Source organism: Ranitomeya variabilis, chromosome 1, assembly GCF_051348905.1.
Source record: "Ranitomeya variabilis isolate aRanVar5 chromosome 1, aRanVar5.hap1, whole genome shotgun sequence".
NCBI lineage: Eukaryota > Metazoa > Chordata > Amphibia > Anura > Dendrobatidae > Ranitomeya > Ranitomeya variabilis.
In genome coordinates this window covers 1069286814-1069305012 of record NC_135232.1, presented here as the reverse complement: position 1 = coordinate 1069305012, position 18199 = coordinate 1069286814, and the positions used below count along the sequence as shown (strand labels likewise).

The 18199-nt window shown below is 42.7% G+C and overlaps 1 protein-coding gene across 3 annotated transcripts in view; it reads right to left on the bottom strand.

The window, feature by feature from the left end:
• The window catches only part of ARAP2 (ArfGAP with RhoGAP domain, ankyrin repeat and PH domain 2), a 441859-nt gene that overhangs the window by 382949 nt on the left and 40711 nt on the right, over positions 1–18199 (bottom strand). The window lies entirely within an intron of this gene.

Below are 18199 nucleotides of genomic sequence, written 5' to 3'. Positions count from 1 at the left end.
GACGCGACCAATCACAGCAAGCCGTGACGTAATTTTCAGGTCCTTCTAGGCATTCAGTATTTTAAAATTACGTTCCGGCTTTGTGATTGGTCGCGTCGCGGTCACATGGGCGACGCGACCAATCACAAGCCGTGACGTCACGGGAGGCTGGACACGCGCGCATTTTAAAATGCGCGTGTCTCCTGCCTCCCGTGACGTCACGGCTTGTGATTGGTCGCGTCGCCCATGTGACCGCGACGCGACCAATCACAAAGCCGGAACGTAATTTTAAAATACTCAAGGACCTGAAATTACGTCACGGCTTGCTGTGATTGGTTGCGTCGCGGCCACATTGGGCGACGCGACCAATCACAAGCCGTGACGTCACGGGAGGATGGACACGCGCGCATTTTAAAATGCGCGCGTCTCTTGCCTCCCGTGACGTCACGGCTTGTGATTGGTCGCGTCGCCCATGTGACCGCGACGCGACCAATCACAAAGCCGGAACGTAATTTTAAAATACTGAAGGACCTGAAATTACGTCACGGCTTGCTGTGATTGGTCGCGTCGCGGCCACATGGGCGGCACGCGACCAATCAGAAGCCGTGACGTCACGGAAGGAAGGAAAAGCACGCATTTTAAGCAAACAACGCTGCCGGTTCCCTCGGTGAGGTCCAGGCTGCGTCGAAGAGGTGAGTATAGCAATATTTTTTATTTTAATTCTTTATTTTACACATTAATGTTGTTTCGATACCGATACCCGATACCACAAAAGTATCGGATCTCGGTATCGGAATTCCGATACAGCAAATATCGGCCGATACCCGATACTTGCGGTATCGGAATGCTCAACACTAGTTGTGATATGACGCTATAGGTCCTCAAATCAAAAAAGTGACACCTATGGGAAAAATACCAGAAAAATACCTAATAAAGTGACTAAACCGACCAATGTGCCGTATCGCGTTTAATATAATGCAGAAAAAAATGACAGATGTGATCGTTATTCATAAGTGGAAAAATGCCTTAAAGTGACCACTGCATAAATGAAGAAACAGAAAGAAAATGAAGTGAATCATAAAGTGCAAAATAATGATGTGTATAACCACATGAGGTGAATAAAAGAGTTGTTAACAGGGGGATGACTAAAACACAATATTTAGTACTTAAGAAAGTGCACCCACCAATCCACAATAAAAGAAGAGAGTAAAGAACATTAAAAAAGCAAATGAAAAAGTAGAGGTAATTCAATAAAATTGCAATCCCTTAAGACTTATAGTGGTATAAAGTGCAACACAGAGTGCATACAATCTTGCAATGTTTCTATAGGGGGAGTTCGAAAGAGCACGGGAGGGGATGGCATGGATTTCCATGATGAATAGATGGAGTGCCTGTATAACCTAGCTCAATTGAACTACCTGTGACCCCATTGGAGACACTGCAAGGCAAACATAAAAAGATAAAAAAATGTATCACATCTGGAGTAATATTTAAGACCACATTAAGTCCAACCCAAAAAGGCACCAAATAATGTCCAGGGTCACTGCTGTCCCAACCAGGATTAAAGAAAAAAGTCCTTAAGGAAATGGACAAAAAGAAAAGTCTTTGAGACATCCAAGTAAATGGAGATGAAATCTTTGGGAAAAACTAGAGGCATGCTGTGGTATATAGTGATCCGTCATTAATAAGAAGTCTAGGCCCCGACCGTAGTCACTGGATGGAAGTAGACCCGTCATGTGAACCGGATGGAAATGGCCACCAGATGAGTATCCTCAAGGTAAGCACTATACTATATGTACTATATGGCATAGCAGGTGTCTGCTAATATGGATACACTTAATATACTGGTAAATGTAGATATGATCTAAATAAATATAGACATGGTATAGGATAAATAAAAAAATTATTAGGTAATTCATAATGCCCGAACCACGAAGAGCATCAGAGTCTGGCTCCTTTATTACAGATATTTCTTTGTTACTGTGAAACGCTGTGGTATTTCAGAGAAAACATTCTTCTCTAACCTCCGATATTCACAAGCACATTATTTGCTCCACTAAAGGAGTTATTTACCATGCCAGAGGCCCCTGCAATGAATTGTATATCCTGTACCTTTCTTTTATTTTAACCCCTTCACCCCCAAGGGTGGTTTGCACGTTAATGACCGGGCCAATTTTTACAATTCTGACCACTGTCCCTTTATCAGGTTATAACTCTGGAACGCTTCAACGGATCTTGGCGATTCTGACATTGTTTTCTCGTGACATATTGTACTTCATGATAGTGGTAAAATTTCTTTGATATTACCTGCGTTTATTTGCAAAAAAAATGGAAATTTGGCGAAAATTTTGAAAATTTTGCAATTTTCCAACTTTGATTAATTTTTATGCCCTTAAATCACAGAGATATGTCACACAAAATACTTAATAAGTAACATTTCCCACATGTCTACTTTACATCAGCACAATTTTGGAACCAACATTTTTTTTTGTTAGGGAGTTATAAGGGTTAAAAGTTGACCAGCAATTTCTCATTTTTACAACACCATTTTTTTTTAGGGACCACATCTCATTTGAAGTCATTTTGAGGGGTCTATATGATAGAAAATACCCAAGTGTGACACCATTCTAAAAACTGCACCCCTCAAGGTGCTCAAAACCATATTCAAGAAGTTTATTAACCCTTCTGGTGCTTCACAGGAATTTTTGGAATGTTTAAATAAAAATGAACATTTAACTTTTTTTCACAAAAAATTTACTTCAGCTCCAATTTGTTTTATTTTACCAAGGGTAACAGGAGAAAATGGACCCCAAAAGTTGTTGTACAATTTGTCCTGAGTACGACGATACCCCATATGTGGGGGTAAACCACTGTTTGGGCACATGACAGAGCTCGGAAGCGAAGGAGCGCCATTTGACTTTTCAATGCAAAATTGACTGGAATTGAGATGGGACGCCATGTTGCGTTTGGGGAGCCCCTGATGTGCGTAAACATTGAAACCCCCCACAAGTGACACCATTTTGGAAAGTAGACCCCCTAAGGAACTTATCTAGAGGTGTGGTGAGCACTTTGACCCACCAAGTGCTTCACAGAAGTTTATAATGCAGAACCGTAAAAATAAAAAATCATATTTTTTCACAAAAATTATCTTTTCACCCCCAATTTTATATTTTCCCAAGGGTAAGAGAAGAAATTGGACCCCAAAAGTTGTTGTACAATTTGTCCTGAGTACGCTGATACCCCATATGTGGGGGTAAACCACTGTTTGGGCGCATGGGAGAGCTCGGAAGGGAAGTAGCACCGTTTGACTTTTCAATGCAAAATTGACAGGAATTGAGATGGGACGCCATGTTGCGTTTGGAGAACCACTGATGTGCCTAAACATTGAAACCCCCCACAAGTGACACCATTTTGGAAAGTAGACCCCCTAAGGAACTTATTTAGATGTGTTTGAGCGCTTTGACCCACCAAGGGCTTCACAGAAGTTAATAATGCAGAGCCGTAAAAATAAAACAAAAATTTTTTCCCACAAAAATTATTTTTTTAGCCCCCAGTTTTGTATTTTCCCGAGGGTAGCAGGAGAAATTGGACCCCAAAATTTGTTGTCCAATTTGTCCTGAGTGCGCTGATACCCCATATGTGGGGGGGAACCACCGTTTGGATGCATGGAAGGGCTCGGAAGTGAAGGAGCGCCATTTGGAATGCAGACTTAGATGGAATGGTCTGCAGGCGTCACATTGCGTTTGCAGAGCCCCTAATGTACCTAAACAGTAGAAACCCCCCACAAGTGACACCATGTTGGAAAGTAGACCCCCTAAGGAACTTATCTAGATGTGTGGTGAGTGCTTTGACCCACCAAGGGCTTCACAGAAGTTTATAATGCAGAGCCGTAAAAATAAAACAAAAATTTTTTCCCACAAAAATTATTTTTCAGCCCCCAGTTTTGTATTTTCCCGAGGGTAACAGGAGAAATTGGACCCCAAAAGTTGTTGTCCAATATGTCCTGAGTGCGCTGATACCCCATATGTGGGGGGAACCACCGTTTGGATGCATGGGAGGGCTCGGAAGGGAAGGAGCGCCATTTGGAATGCAGACTTAGATGGAATGGTCTGCAGGCGTCACATTGCGTTTGCAGAGCCCCTAATGTACCTAAACAGTAGAAGCCCCGCACAAGTGACCCCATTTTGGAAACTAGACCCCCCAAGGAACTTATCTAGTTGTGTTGTAAGAACTTTGAACCCCCAAGTGTTTCACTACAGTTTATAACGCAGAGCCGTGAAAATAAAAAATCCTTTTTTTTCCCACAAAAATTATTTTTTAGCCCCCAGTTTTGTATTTTCCCAGGGGTAACAGGAGAAATTGGACCCCAAAGGTTGTTGTCCTATTTGTCCTGAGTACGCTGATACCCCATATGTTGGGGTAAACCCCTGTTTGGGCACACGGGAGAGCTCGGAAGGGAAGGAGCACTGTTTTACTTTTTCAACTTAGAATTGGCTGGAATTGAGATCGGACGCCATGTCGCGTTTGGAGAGCCCCTGATGTGCCGAAACAGTGGAAACCCCCCGATTATAACTGAAACCCTAATCCAAACACACCCCTAACCCTAATCCCAACAGTAACCCTAACCACACCTCTAACCCTGACACACCCCTAACCCTAATCCCAACCCTATTCCCAACCGTAAATGTAATCTAAACCCTAACCATAACTTTAGCCCCAACCCTAACCCTAACTTTAGCCCCAACCCTAACTGTAGCCTTAACCCTAGCCCCAACCCTAGCCCTAACCCTAACCCTAATGGGAAAATGGAAATAAATCCTTTTTTTTTATTTTTCCCTAACTAAGGGGGTGATGAAGGGGGGTTTGATTTACTTTTATAGCGAGTTTTTTAGCGGATTTTTATGATTGGCAGCCGTCACACACTGAAAGACGCTTTTTATTGCAAAAAATATTTTTTGCGTTACTACATATTGAGAGCTATAAATTTTCCATATTTTGGTCCACAGAGTCATGTGAGGTCTTGTTTTTTGCGGGACGAGTTGACGTTTCTATTGGTAACTTTTTGGGCACGTCACATTTTTTGATCGCTTTTTATTCCGATTTTTGTGAGGCAGAATGACCAAAAACCAGCTATTCATGAATTTCTTTTGGGAGAGGCGTTTATACTGTTCCGCGTTTGGTAAAATTGATAAAGCAGTTTTATTCTTCGGGTCAGTATGATTACAGCGATACCTCATTTATATTATTTTTTTTATGTTTTGGCGCTTTTATACGATAAAAACTATTTTATGGAAAAAATAATTATTTTTGCATCGCTTTATTCTCAGGACTATAACTTTTTTATTTTTTTGCTGATCATGCTGTATGGTGGCTCGTTATTTGCGGGACAAGATGACGCTTTCAGCGGTACCATGGTTATTTATATCTGTCTTTTTGATCGCGTGTTATTCCACTTTTTATTCGGCGGTATGATAATAAAGCGTTGTTTTTTGCCTCGTTTTTTGTTTTTTTTCTTACGGTGTTTACTGAAGGGGTTAACTAGTGGGCCAGTTTTATAGGTTGGGTCGTTACGGACGCGGCAATACTAAACATGTGTACTTTTATTGTTTGGTTTTTTTTTTATTTAGATAAAGAAATGTATTTATGGGAATAATATTTTTTTTTTTTCATTATTTTGGAATATTTTTTTTTATTTTTTTTTACACATTTGGAAATTTTTTTTTTACTTTTTTACTTTTCCCCAGGGGGGGACAATACAGATCAGTGATCTGCCAGTTTGCATAGCACTCTGACAGATCACCGATCTGAGAGAAGTGCAGGCTGCTTCACAGTGCCTGCTCTGAGCAGGCTTCTGTGAAGCCACCTCCCTCCCTGCAGGACCCGGATCCACGGCCATCTTGGATCCGGGTCTGGAGCAGGCAGGGAGGGAGGTAAGACCCTCGCAGCAACGCGATCACATCGCGTTGCTGCGGGGGGGCTCAGGGAAGCCCGCAGGGAGCCCCCTCCCTGCGCGATGCTTCCCTGCACCGCCGACACATCGCGATCATGTTTGATCGCGGTGTGCTGGGGGTTAATGCGCCGGGAGCGGTCCGTGACCGCTCCTGGCACATAGTGCCGGATGTCAGCTGCGATAGGCAGCTGACACCCGGCCGCGATCGGCCGCGCTCCCCCCGTGAGCGCCGCCGATCGCGCTGGACGTACTATCCCGTCGGCGGTCATACGGGCCCACCCCACCTCGACGGGATAGTACGTCCGATGTCAGAATGGGGTTAATCACCTTTTTACTATGTCACCAATAAAAAAAAAATTTTTTAAATTCAACATTGCAACACTACTTTCTTCCTGCGTTTAATATGTGCATGTGTTGATATATTGTATTGCATATTAGGAAGTGTTTACCTACTATTATAGGATTATTACATCATTAGGACATTAAGCTATATACTTATACTGAGCAAGCAAAACAGCTTTACTCTATATCAACAATTTTTCAAAATACAATATATAAATATGGTAATCATGCCAATTACTTTAATAATGCTTCATAAATAGTGAAAAAAGTTAGCAAATAGTTGTGCAGTATCCAATAATACCCAAATACCACTGCAATACAACGAGGGTGCTGTCTGACAACCAAATAGTCACTCTCTCTGGAGGCAGCCACTCATTTATCTGCTTAACATCACAGGATCATGCAGTAGGACACTCATCCAGGCTCAGACATTTATCCATTTGTTCAGACATTTAGGGTGATTTGCTCAGAATTTTGTTATGAGAGAACTCAAGACAGTCATTGCTGTTAAGGGAGAATGTCCCACCACTAGTAATGAGCGAATATACTCGTTGCTCAGGTTTTCACGAGCACGCTTGGGTGGTCTCCGAGTATTTGTGAGTGCTCGGAGATTTAGTTTTTGGTTGCTGCAGCTGCATGATTTGCAGCTGCTGGACAGCCTGAATACATGTGGGGATTTCCTGGTTGCTAGGGAATCCCCACATTTATTCAAAACCAGAGCAATGAGTTTATGTAAGGGGGATAAACTAACCAGGTTTGCCTCATCTGTAACAGGTCCAGAACCGTCGCGTCTGTCACCTAGGATACAGGAGGGAGAGCTTGGGGTGTATCTGTGCTCGAGAGAAGGGGGCGTGGCTAAGCACCCAGTTAATGCTTGTTCAGAAATTCAAACAGTTCAGTTGGGAACGGCACGCGGGCGAGAGTCCTGTCAGAGTAGATCAGCTGTGAGGCGACAGGGCGGCGCTGACTGAAGCCGGGGAAGAGAGGACCCGCTGACAGGAAATGACCAACGGGGTCCCGCTGAGACACCACAGATAATGCTGTCCTCACTAAAACCGCTGTCCCCGCTTACATCGCAGACCTTTAAGAGACTGCTGACTCAGCCGATGATGCTGACAAGACCACCCCGGCCGGGAGAACTAACCGTGAAAGGCAAGGTCTGTTGTTATGGTTCCCAATGGCAGGGGAACATCAGGAGCATAGGGAAAAACGGACAAGCTCTCGGGTGATGGAAACTAGAGCTGACCGCGATGCTAAACCTATTCACACAATTAATAGTAGCCGGGGAACGTGCCTGCGTTTTCTCTAGACGTCTCGCGCCAGCCGGAGATCTAACTACCCCTGGTAGAAGAAACACAGACCTGGCTTGCCTCCAGAGAAATACCCCAAAAGGAGATAGCAGCCCCCCACATATAATGACGGTGAGTTCAGAGGAAAAGACACACGTAGTATGAAAGCAGATTTAGCACAGCGAGGCCCACTTAACTAGATAGCAGAAAAATACAAAAGGGGACTTCACGGTCAGCTACAAAACCCTATAAAATACCATCCTGAAATTACTTTAAACTCATGTGCCAACTCATGACACCGGAGTGGTAATTTCAGCCCACAAGAGCTTCCAGCTGCAGAGAGTCACATAACTGCAAGCTGGACAAAACATACAAAAATAGACCAAGGACTGAATAGTCCAACTTAGCTGATCAGCAGACTGGGAGCAGGTACATGCAACAGAAAGACTCTGGTTACATTGATGGCCGGCACTAGAATGACTGAAGAGCAAGGCTAAATAGGATACTCCCATATCCTGATGGAAACAGGTGAACTGAGAAAGCAAAGCACACAAGACACCAGTACCACCAGTGACCACCGGGGGAGCCCACAAACCGAATTCACAACAGTACCCCCCTCTTAAGGAGGGGGCACTGAACCCTCACAAGAACCACCAGGGCGATCTGGATGAGCCCTATGAAAGGCACGGACCAAATCAGAGGCATGAACATCAGAGGCTGTCACCCAAGAATTATCCTCTTGACCGTAGCCCTTCCACTTAACCAGATATTGAAGTTTCCGTCTGGAAACACGGGAGTCCAAGATCTTCTCCACAACGTACTCCAATTCACCCTCAACCAGCACAGGAGCAGGAGGCTCAACGGAAGGCACAACCGGTACCTCATACCTCCGCAATAATGACCGATGGAAGACATTATGGATAGCAAAAGATGCTGGGAGGTCCAAACGAAAGGACACAGGGTTAAGAATCTCCAAAATCTTATAAGGACCGATGAACTGAGGCTTAAACTTAGGAGAAGAGACCTTCATAGGGACAAAACGGGAAGACAACCACACCAAGTCCCCAACACGAAGACGAGGACCAGCACGACGATGGCGATTAGCAAAATGTTGAGTCTTCTCCTGGGACAACTTTAAATTGTCCACCACCTGACCCCAAATCTGATGCAACCTATCCACCATCGTGTCCACTCCAGGACAATCCGAAGATTCCACCTGACCAGATGAAAAACGAGGATGGAACCCCGAATTGCAAAAGAAAGGGGAAACCAAAGTGGCAGAACTGGCCCGATTATTAAGGGCAAATTCTGCCAACGGCAAAAAGACGACCCAGTCATCCTGATCAGCAGACACAAAGCACCTCAAATAAGTCTCCAATGTTTGATTAGTTCGCTCCGTCTGGCCATTCGTCTGAGGATGGAATGCAGACGAAAAAGACAAATCAATGCCCATCCTGGCACAGAACGCCCGCCAATATCTGGACACAAACTGGGATCCCCTGTCGGAAACTATGTTCTCCGGGATACCATGCAACCGAACCACATTCTGAAAAAACAGGGGCACCAACTCAGATGAGGAAGGCAATTTGGGCAAGGGCACCAAATGAACCATCTTAGAAAAACGGTCACACACCACCCAGATGACAGACATTTTCTGAGAAACAGGGAGATCAGAAATAAAGTCCATAGAGATGTGCGTCCAAGGCCTCTTCGGGATAGGCAAGGACAACAACAATCCACTAGCCCGAGAACAACAAGGCTTAGCCCGAGCACAAACATCACAAGACTGTACAAAAGTACGCACATCCCGAGACAGGGAAGGCCACCAGAAGGACCTAGCCACCAAATCTCTGGTACCAAAAATTCCAGGATGACCTGCCAATGCAGAAGAATGAACCTCCGAGATGACTCTACTGGTCCAATCATCCGGAACAAACAGTCTCCCAGGCGGACAACGATCAGGCCTATCCGCCTGAAACTCTTGCAAAGCACGTCGCAGGTCTGGGGAGACAGCAGACAATATCACCCCATCCTTAAGGATACCCGTAGGTTCAGAATCACCAGGGGTACCAGGTTCAAAACTCCTAGACAGGGCATCCGCCTTCACATTCTTAGAACCCGGTAGGTATGAGACCACAAAATTAAACCGGGAGAAAAACAACGACCAGCGCGCCTGTCTAGGATTCAGACGCCTGGCCGACTCAAGATAAATCAAATTCTTGTGATCAGTCAAGACCACCACCTGATGTCTAGCACCCTCAAGCCAATGACGCCACTCCTCAAAAGCCCACTTCATAGCCAAGAGCTCCGGATTACCAACATCATAGTTTCACTCGGCGGGCGAAAATTTTCGAGAAAAGAACGCACAAGGTCTCATCTCTGAGCAATCTGAACTTTTCTGTGACAAAACCGCCCCCGCTCCGATCTCGGAAGCATCAACCTCAACCTGAAAAGGAAGTGAAACATCAGGCTGGCGCAACACAGGGGCAGAAGAAAAGCGGCGCTTAAGCTCCCGAAAGGCCTCCACAGCAGCAGGAGACCAATCGGCAACGTCAGCACCCTTTTTAGTCAAATCAGTCAAAGGCTTGACAACGCTAGAAAAACCAGTTATGAATCGACGATAAAAATTAGCAAAGCCCAAGAATTTCTGAAGGCTCTTAAGAGAAGTCGGTTGCGTCCAGTCACAAATAGCCCGAACCTTAACAGGATCCATCTCAATAGAAGAAGGGGAAAAAATGTACCCCAAAAAAGAAATCTTCTGAACCCCAAAAATACACTTTGAACCCTTTACAAACAGAGAATTGGTCCACAAAACCTGAAAAACCTTCCTGACCTGTTGAACATGAGACTCCCAGTCATCAGAAAAAATCAAAATATCATCCAAATACACAATCATAAATTTATCCAGATATTCACGGAAAATATTGTGCATAAAGGACTGAAAGACTGAAGGGGCATTTGAAAGACCGAAAGGCATTACTAAATACTCAAAATGGCCCTCGGGCGTATTAAATGCGGTTTTCCACTCATCCCCCTGCTTAATTCGCACCAGATTATACGCACCACGAAGATCAATCTTAGAGAACCACTTAGCTCCCTTAATGCGAGCAAACAAATCAGTCAGTAATGGCAAAGGATACTGATATTTGACTGTAATCTTATTCAAAAGTCGATAATCAATACAAGGTCTCAGGGAACCATCTTTTTTGGCTACGAAAAAAAACCCTGCTCCTAAAGGAGATGAAGAAGGACGAATATGTCCCTTTTCCAAGGACTCCTTAATATACTCTCGCATAGCAGCATGTTCAGGTACAGACAGATTGAATAAACGACCTTTAGGAAATTTACTGCCAGGAATCAAATTTATGGCGCAATCGCAATCTCTGTGAGGAGGGAGCGAAATAAGTTTAGACTCCTCAAAAACATCACGATAATCAGACAAAAAAGCCGGGATCTCAGAGGGAATAGATGAAGCAATGGAAACCAAAGGTACTTCCCCATGATTCCCCTGACATCCCCAGCTTAGTACAGACATTGTTTTCCAGTCAAGGACTGGGTTATGAGTTTGCAACCATGGCAATCCAAGCACTAATACATCATGTAGATTATACAACACAAGGAAGCAAATCACCTCCTGATGGTCTGGAGTCATACGCATAGTCACTTGTGTCCAGTATTGTGGTTTATTACTAGCCAATGGTGTAGCATCAATACCCATTAAAGGTATAGGGACTTCCAGAGGCTCTAGACCAAACCCACAGCGCCTGGCAAAGGACCAATCCATTAGACTCAGAGCGGCGCCATAATCCACATAAGCATCCACGGCAATAGATGATAATGAACAAATCAAAGTCACAGACAAAATAAACTTAGACTGTAAAGTGCCAATAGCAAAGGATTTATCAACCTTCTTTGTGCGTTTAGAGCATGCTGATATAACATGAGCTGAATCCCCACAATAGAAGCACAACCCATTTTTACGCCTATAATTCTGTAGTTCGCTTCTGGACAGAAATCTATCACATTGCATACTCTCTGGTGCCTTCTCAGAAGACACCGCCAAATGGTGCACAGGTTTGCGCTCCCGCAAACGCCGATCAATCTGAATAGCCATTGTCATGGACTCATTCAGACCTGTAGGCGCAGGGAACCCCACCATGACGTCTTTAACGGCATCAGAGAGACCCTCTCTGAAATTCGCTGCCAGGGCGCACTCATTCCACTGAGTAAGCACAGACCATTTTCGAAATTTTTGGCAATATATTTCAGCTTCATCTTGCCCTTGAGAGAGGGCTATCAAGGCTTTTTCAGCCTGAATCTCTAAATTAGGTTCCTCATAAAGCAACCCCAAAGCCAGAAAAAACGCATCCACATTGAGCAACGCAGGATCCCCTGGTGCCAATGAAAATGCCCAATTTTGAGGGTCACCCCGCAGTAAGGAAATAACAATCTTAACCTGCTGTGCAGGATCTCCAGCGGAGTGAGATCTCAGAGAAAGGAACAATTTACAATTATATTTGAAATTCAGAAAACGAGATCGATCTCCAGAAAAAAACTCTGGTATAGGAATTTTAGGTTCAGACATAGGAGCATGTATAACAAAATCTTGTATATTCTGAACTTTAGCAGCAAGATTATTCAAATTTGCAGCCAGACTCTGGGGATCCATATTTCAACAGGTAAAGTCTAAGCCATTCAAGGATTAAGAGGAGGGAAAAGCAGCAGACTGCAATTATAGCTGGAGTGCAACTTCAGAGTAAAAAAAAAAAAAAAGTTCCACACAGTTCCTTTTCTCTCCTGCTTCAGCCCATAGATTTAACACATTGGCCGGCCATACTGTTATGGTTCCCAATGGCAGGGGAACATCAGGAGCATAGGGAAAAATGGACAAGCTCTCGGGTGATGGAAACTAGAGCTGACCGCGATGCTAAACCTATTCACACAATTAATAGTAGCCAGGGAACGTGCCTGCGTTTTCTCTAGACGTCTCGCGCCAGCCGGAGATCTAACTACCCCTGGTAGAAGAAACACAGACCTTGCTTGCCTCCAGAGAAATACCCCAACAGGAGATAGCAGCCCCCCCACATATAATGACGGTGAGTTCAGAGGAAAAGACACACGTAGTATGAAAGCAGATTTAGCACAGCGAGGCCCACTTAACTAGATAGCAGAAAAATACAAAAGGGGACTTCACGGTCAGCTACAAAACCCTATAAAATACCATCCTGAAATTACTTTAAACTCATGTGCCAACTCATGACACCGGAGTGGTAATTTCAGCCCACAAGAGCTTCCAGCTGCAGAGAGTCACATAACTGCAAGCTGGACAAAACATACAAAAATAGACCAAGGACTGAATAGTCCAACTTAGCTGATCAGCAGACTGGGAGCAGGTACATGCAACAGAAAGACTCTGGTTACATTGATGGCCGGCACTAGAATGACTGAAGAGCAAGACTAAATAGGATACTCCCATATCCTGATGGAAACAGGTGAACTGAGAAAGCAAAGCACACAAGACACCAGTACCACCAGTGACCACCGGGGGAGCCCACAAACCGAATTCACAACAGTCTGTGTATGGGATACAGGCACTCATCGGTAAGGCACAGCGGACCGAGCTGGCCATTATAGAGTGTGTCCGGATAGTGTCACAGGGTCCAGAGGCGTAGGGACTCTCACCGCTGAGGGAAGAAGCTATTCCTCTTTCCTCCCTTCATCCATTGGGGCCAGTGCCCGTGATAATACCACAAACTATCAACGCCATAGCCAGGTTCATCAGAGGACATAACCACCACCAGGACCACCAGAGGAAACTGCCATCATCAGGACCACAGGAGGACACCATTAAAGCAAAGGGAAGTTCCCCATTTTTTTCACAGAACTGTGACAGGTCCTTTTTTTGTCACGCAATCTAAACGGCCTCAGTCACAGGCAGGAGCACACCCGTGGCTGACGCCCAAAGTGTTAAGAGTATTATGTGTATTATTTTCCCCTGTTCGTTAAAAAACCTTCCCCCTTATTATTTCTCTTTGTATTAGGTATAGCCTTCCTCCTTGTGTATATATCTCAATGCGAGGAGTAACTACTATTTATTAAACCCCTTGTAAACCCTTGGTCTGCCTCTTGTTCGTGACTGCATCCCATCCAGAATACACAGCCAGTTTACCCATATATTATTATGAGGGATACAGACTACACATTTGGGAATATTTTATCAGGAATTGACCGCTGTTTAAGGTGAGAGCATTCTTTCACATACAGACTGCTCTGATGCAGCCAACTATGTATCTAAACTTGGACAAGACGAGGTTACGACTGCAAAAAACTTTTGTCATAAAGTTTATAACCAGTCAGGTTCAACCTCTGAGTATCAAGCTCCCGGCCACCTGGCGGCACAGATAATAGCACCTGACTCTGATTCAGTTCACCTGCACTATGGGTGGCCATGCCTGCCAGATGATATAGTATAGGAAAGAACAAAATCAGCGCTGAGGTTTCTTTGGTCAGGATCAGTGGGGGTCCCATATGACAGACCCTTATTGATCTAAAAATAATGACACATTGTTGTCAAAGCTGGCCTACATGCTTCAGACAGATATTAGATATAATTATTTAACACACATAGGACAGTGATACGGGCTCTAGATTTTTCATCATAGAGATATATGATTCTTTAGCTTAGAATACTCGTAAAGCTAGTTCAGTCCCTTTTGGTTTTGGGCATGTACATTTTTCCATTATTTCTAGAGATCCATCAAGTCAATCAGCCTGAATAATTACTCATGTAATTGACTTTGAAAAAGCTGCTCCATAATATACAATTTAGAATGCTCAGCATTTATTTTATTTTGTGCATTGAGTCATTGCTCTTCTAGTTTTTTTGGCAAAAAAAAGGCTCTAAAGATATTAGTACATATAGCATTTGACCTATTCCACATAGTAGAGATTAATGACAAAAAGCTGTTTTCAACTTATTAATTAGACATATACAGTAATATGTATTCTCCATTTGTAAAGTGCTTGCTCTATTATGCAATATCCCATGGGTGCTCTCATTCCTGCCATAGAGGAATATGGTAATGCACATGCATTTTCAATTGATATACAGTAGCTAGGAAATCATTGACTAAGAATTCATATAGTTGTTATCAACTTTATTGGAACTATTGATTAATTTTTAGAAAAGAGTTCATTCAATAAATAAGTGGACATTTACCAACTGTGCATCATTAGAATGTTAATAGCAAGTCTAAATGCATACAAGAAAACAAATGATCTGTCACTCACCAAACATGCAGTCATGTAAAAAAAGGGAAAAAAGAAACATGGCATGTGATATTGGATATAGAATATGGGACATGTGCAAGACTAAGGGCACTCTTTCTTTACCTGGTTGCACAACATATTGTAGCAATGACAGCCTCCTAGGTTTTTGTAGTCATCTACGAGCTTCTTGCACTCAGCTGTTGGTGGTTCCTTCCAATTAAATTCTCTCAAGCTCTTGAATGTTTGTAAGGTTCCTTTTTCTAATAGAGGATTTCATCTGTCTCCATTTTAATTAGTTTGAATTCAGGACTCAATACTGACCAGTTTAAACAGACAATTTTTCTTTCTTGTCCATTACAGTGTACTTTTAGATGTGTGCTTTGGGTGATACTCTTCCTTTATCACCCGATTTATTCAAGCTTTGACAGTGTTTGAGGCTTCTACTTCGAGAGACTTCAAAGGAGCCCTAAGGCATTATGGATCCTCCATCATGTTTCACTATAGATTGGGTTCACTTTTCTTCATTGATTTCATTTATTCTATAATCATAATGCTTGTCTGCATTGGGAGAGATCTAGTTTGATTTAATCTGTCTGTTGTTCTAACATTTTCCAAGAAGGTATAAATATTGTCTATGGTATTTTTGGTAAAACTTAATTGTTCTTTTTTAAACCTTTTTTTAAGCAGTGTGTGTAGGGGATATGAATATGTTATTGTTCCCTCTTCTCCCCAACCCCTTAAAGTGTGTATAATGTATATCATTAATGTGTTCGTACACAGTGGTGCTGCTACACATAAAGTCTATTTCCACTGTGTGCAAGAGCATTGCTATACTGTCTGTAAATTGTTATATATATATATATATATATATATATATATATATATATATATATATATATATATTTGCCACACTTTGTGTTAGGGAAAGTTTGTCCCCGGACCCAGTATAGTGGTAGGGGCATAGTGTCCATAGTTGGCCATTAGAGGGGGGCACTGTAGCATATAGTTAGAGTAGGAGGGGCACAATGGCATAAGAATAGTTAGGCTTCCTGGTTTTAGTCAGTCAGGGCCTGGGCGCCTGTGCAGCTCACAGGGCTGCCTGGCCAGAAGTCACTGTGCCCCACAATTTTACAACTGAGGGGCCCAGCATAGAACTGCTTGCACAGGAAGGTTCCTCTAGGAGGAAGATGTGCAGCAGTGCTGTGGATGCAGCTAAAGGAATCTGTCCCCATAGAAAGAGAAAGAAGATTGTTCAGCTGGGCAGTACAAGCAAGATGTGGCAGATCTTTGCCTGGGCAGCAGTTCTTAGAACCGGGGCGAAGCAGTGTAGGACTCCCCCATGTGAGGAAAGAATTCCAGATGGAATAGATTCTGCGGGACCGAAAGATATAGTCCGACCTGGGACTGAATATAGAGGAGAGGACAGAGCAGGGACAGAGAAGAAGGTACTGACTGTGATACTCGAAGTGCCTGTATTTGAGCACCTTGTGCTGAGTAAACGAGTCCATATTGAAGTATAGCTGGAGTGTGTCTCCTTTATTTTGGAACCGTCTGTGAGGAATACATCCCCGTCCCGGGCAAGTCCAGATGGCACAGAGAGTCAGCACAGAGGTACCGCAGCAGAGAAATATGAACTTATGCAGGAGAGGGTCGACGGAGTGATACAGGGATTGCTGTCAGCCATGATTACCTCACTGGCCCCCCTTCCTACATGTGGTTGCCCCTAGCTTTTGCCCATAAAAACATTTGTTTCAGTGTGCAGCATAACGTACAGGTTGAAACAATCCCTCCAAATGTCTTCAGCGCAGTCTAAACTTTTTGTATGTTGAACATGGTTTATTTAACTTTCCCAGAGTGCTCAAATAAAAACCAACTTCCATAGAGTTCTTTCACCAATTATTTTATTTAGACCAACTCATGGAAGATTTTTCACTGTTCCATGAGCAGCAAATTTCTGAATAAAATTTCTAACTTTTGAGGCAAGGATGCCAACATTTTGTCCACCATAGACTGCTTGTGTTTGGTGAAAATAGCATTTCCTGTCTATTCAGACCAGGTATTTTGTCTTTGCTATTTTGAACAACTAGCAAGGAATAAACTTGTCCTTAACACGTATTAAAGCCACCATTCAGAGGATAATTAAAGTTATGTGAGTGGTGACAAAGTGGGGAATGGTGTTGTAAATTAATCACGGTTTAGTCTGATTTAGTCCATTGTTTTAAATTGGACAAAGGGTGACTTTATCTCCTTAAGAACTGTGAGATTTTCCATTTTTGCACTTTTATTTTTTCCTCCCCTTATTACAAGTGAAATAACTTTTCATTTTTTGGTTATCTTAGCATATTACGGTTTTTGCAGATCAAGTTGTGGTTTTTAATTTTTTAATAACACTATCCATTTTAGCATGTGATGTACTGGAAAGCGGAAAAAAGTTCCAAGTGTGGGAAAGTAGAATGAAAAGCATAATTAGGCAATTGTTTTTTTTTATCATTTATTTACATCATTCATTTTAAAGTAAAAATTAAGTAATAATATGATTCTCCAGGTCAGCGCAATTACGTAGATACCAAACATGCATAGTTTTTGTTTATTTAAGTGCTGAAAAAAATTCAGAAAGTTGTAAAAAAAGAAAAATTTACTTGTGATGCCATTTTCCATAAGAGCTGTAACGTGTTCCATTTTAAGCCTATGGAGCTGTGTGACTGGTTGTTTTTTGTTGTTTTTTGTGCCTGGACAATATTCTTATTGATATAATTTTGGGTTACATATGATATTTTGATCACCTTGCATCGCATATTCCTATCATTGTTGTGACAGCTGAAAAAATGCAATTCTGTCTTTTTGATTTCTTTTCTCATTACGCTGTTTACCGATCAGATACATTTATTTCATATTTTAATAGATCAGACTTTTATAAATGCAGTCATATCAACTATGTGTACTTTTTTATTTCTTTGTTTTTAATGTAGAAAAGAGAGAGAATTTGAACTTTTATTTTTTCCTATTTTTGAAAGAAGTCTGATTGTGATTTTTGCTATACTACGGTATTGCTGTATATATAGTACAGTCATTGAATACCATTATGAAAAACACAGGGGTCTTTAGCTACCCATCGGCGCCCTGCAATCACGTCATGGGTGCACCAATGTAGATCTAAAACAATTAACCCCTTAACAACATATGACGGCTCCCTGACTCTTATGCTGGCTTAGCTTGCGATCAGCCATTATTATTTAAGGCTACTTTCAAACTAGCGTTTTTCGGCGGACGTTGCAATGCGTTGTTTAGGAGAAAAAACGCATTCTGCAAAGTTGTCTGCAGGATGCGTTTTTTCTCCATAGACGAACATTACTGACGCAATGCGACGTAT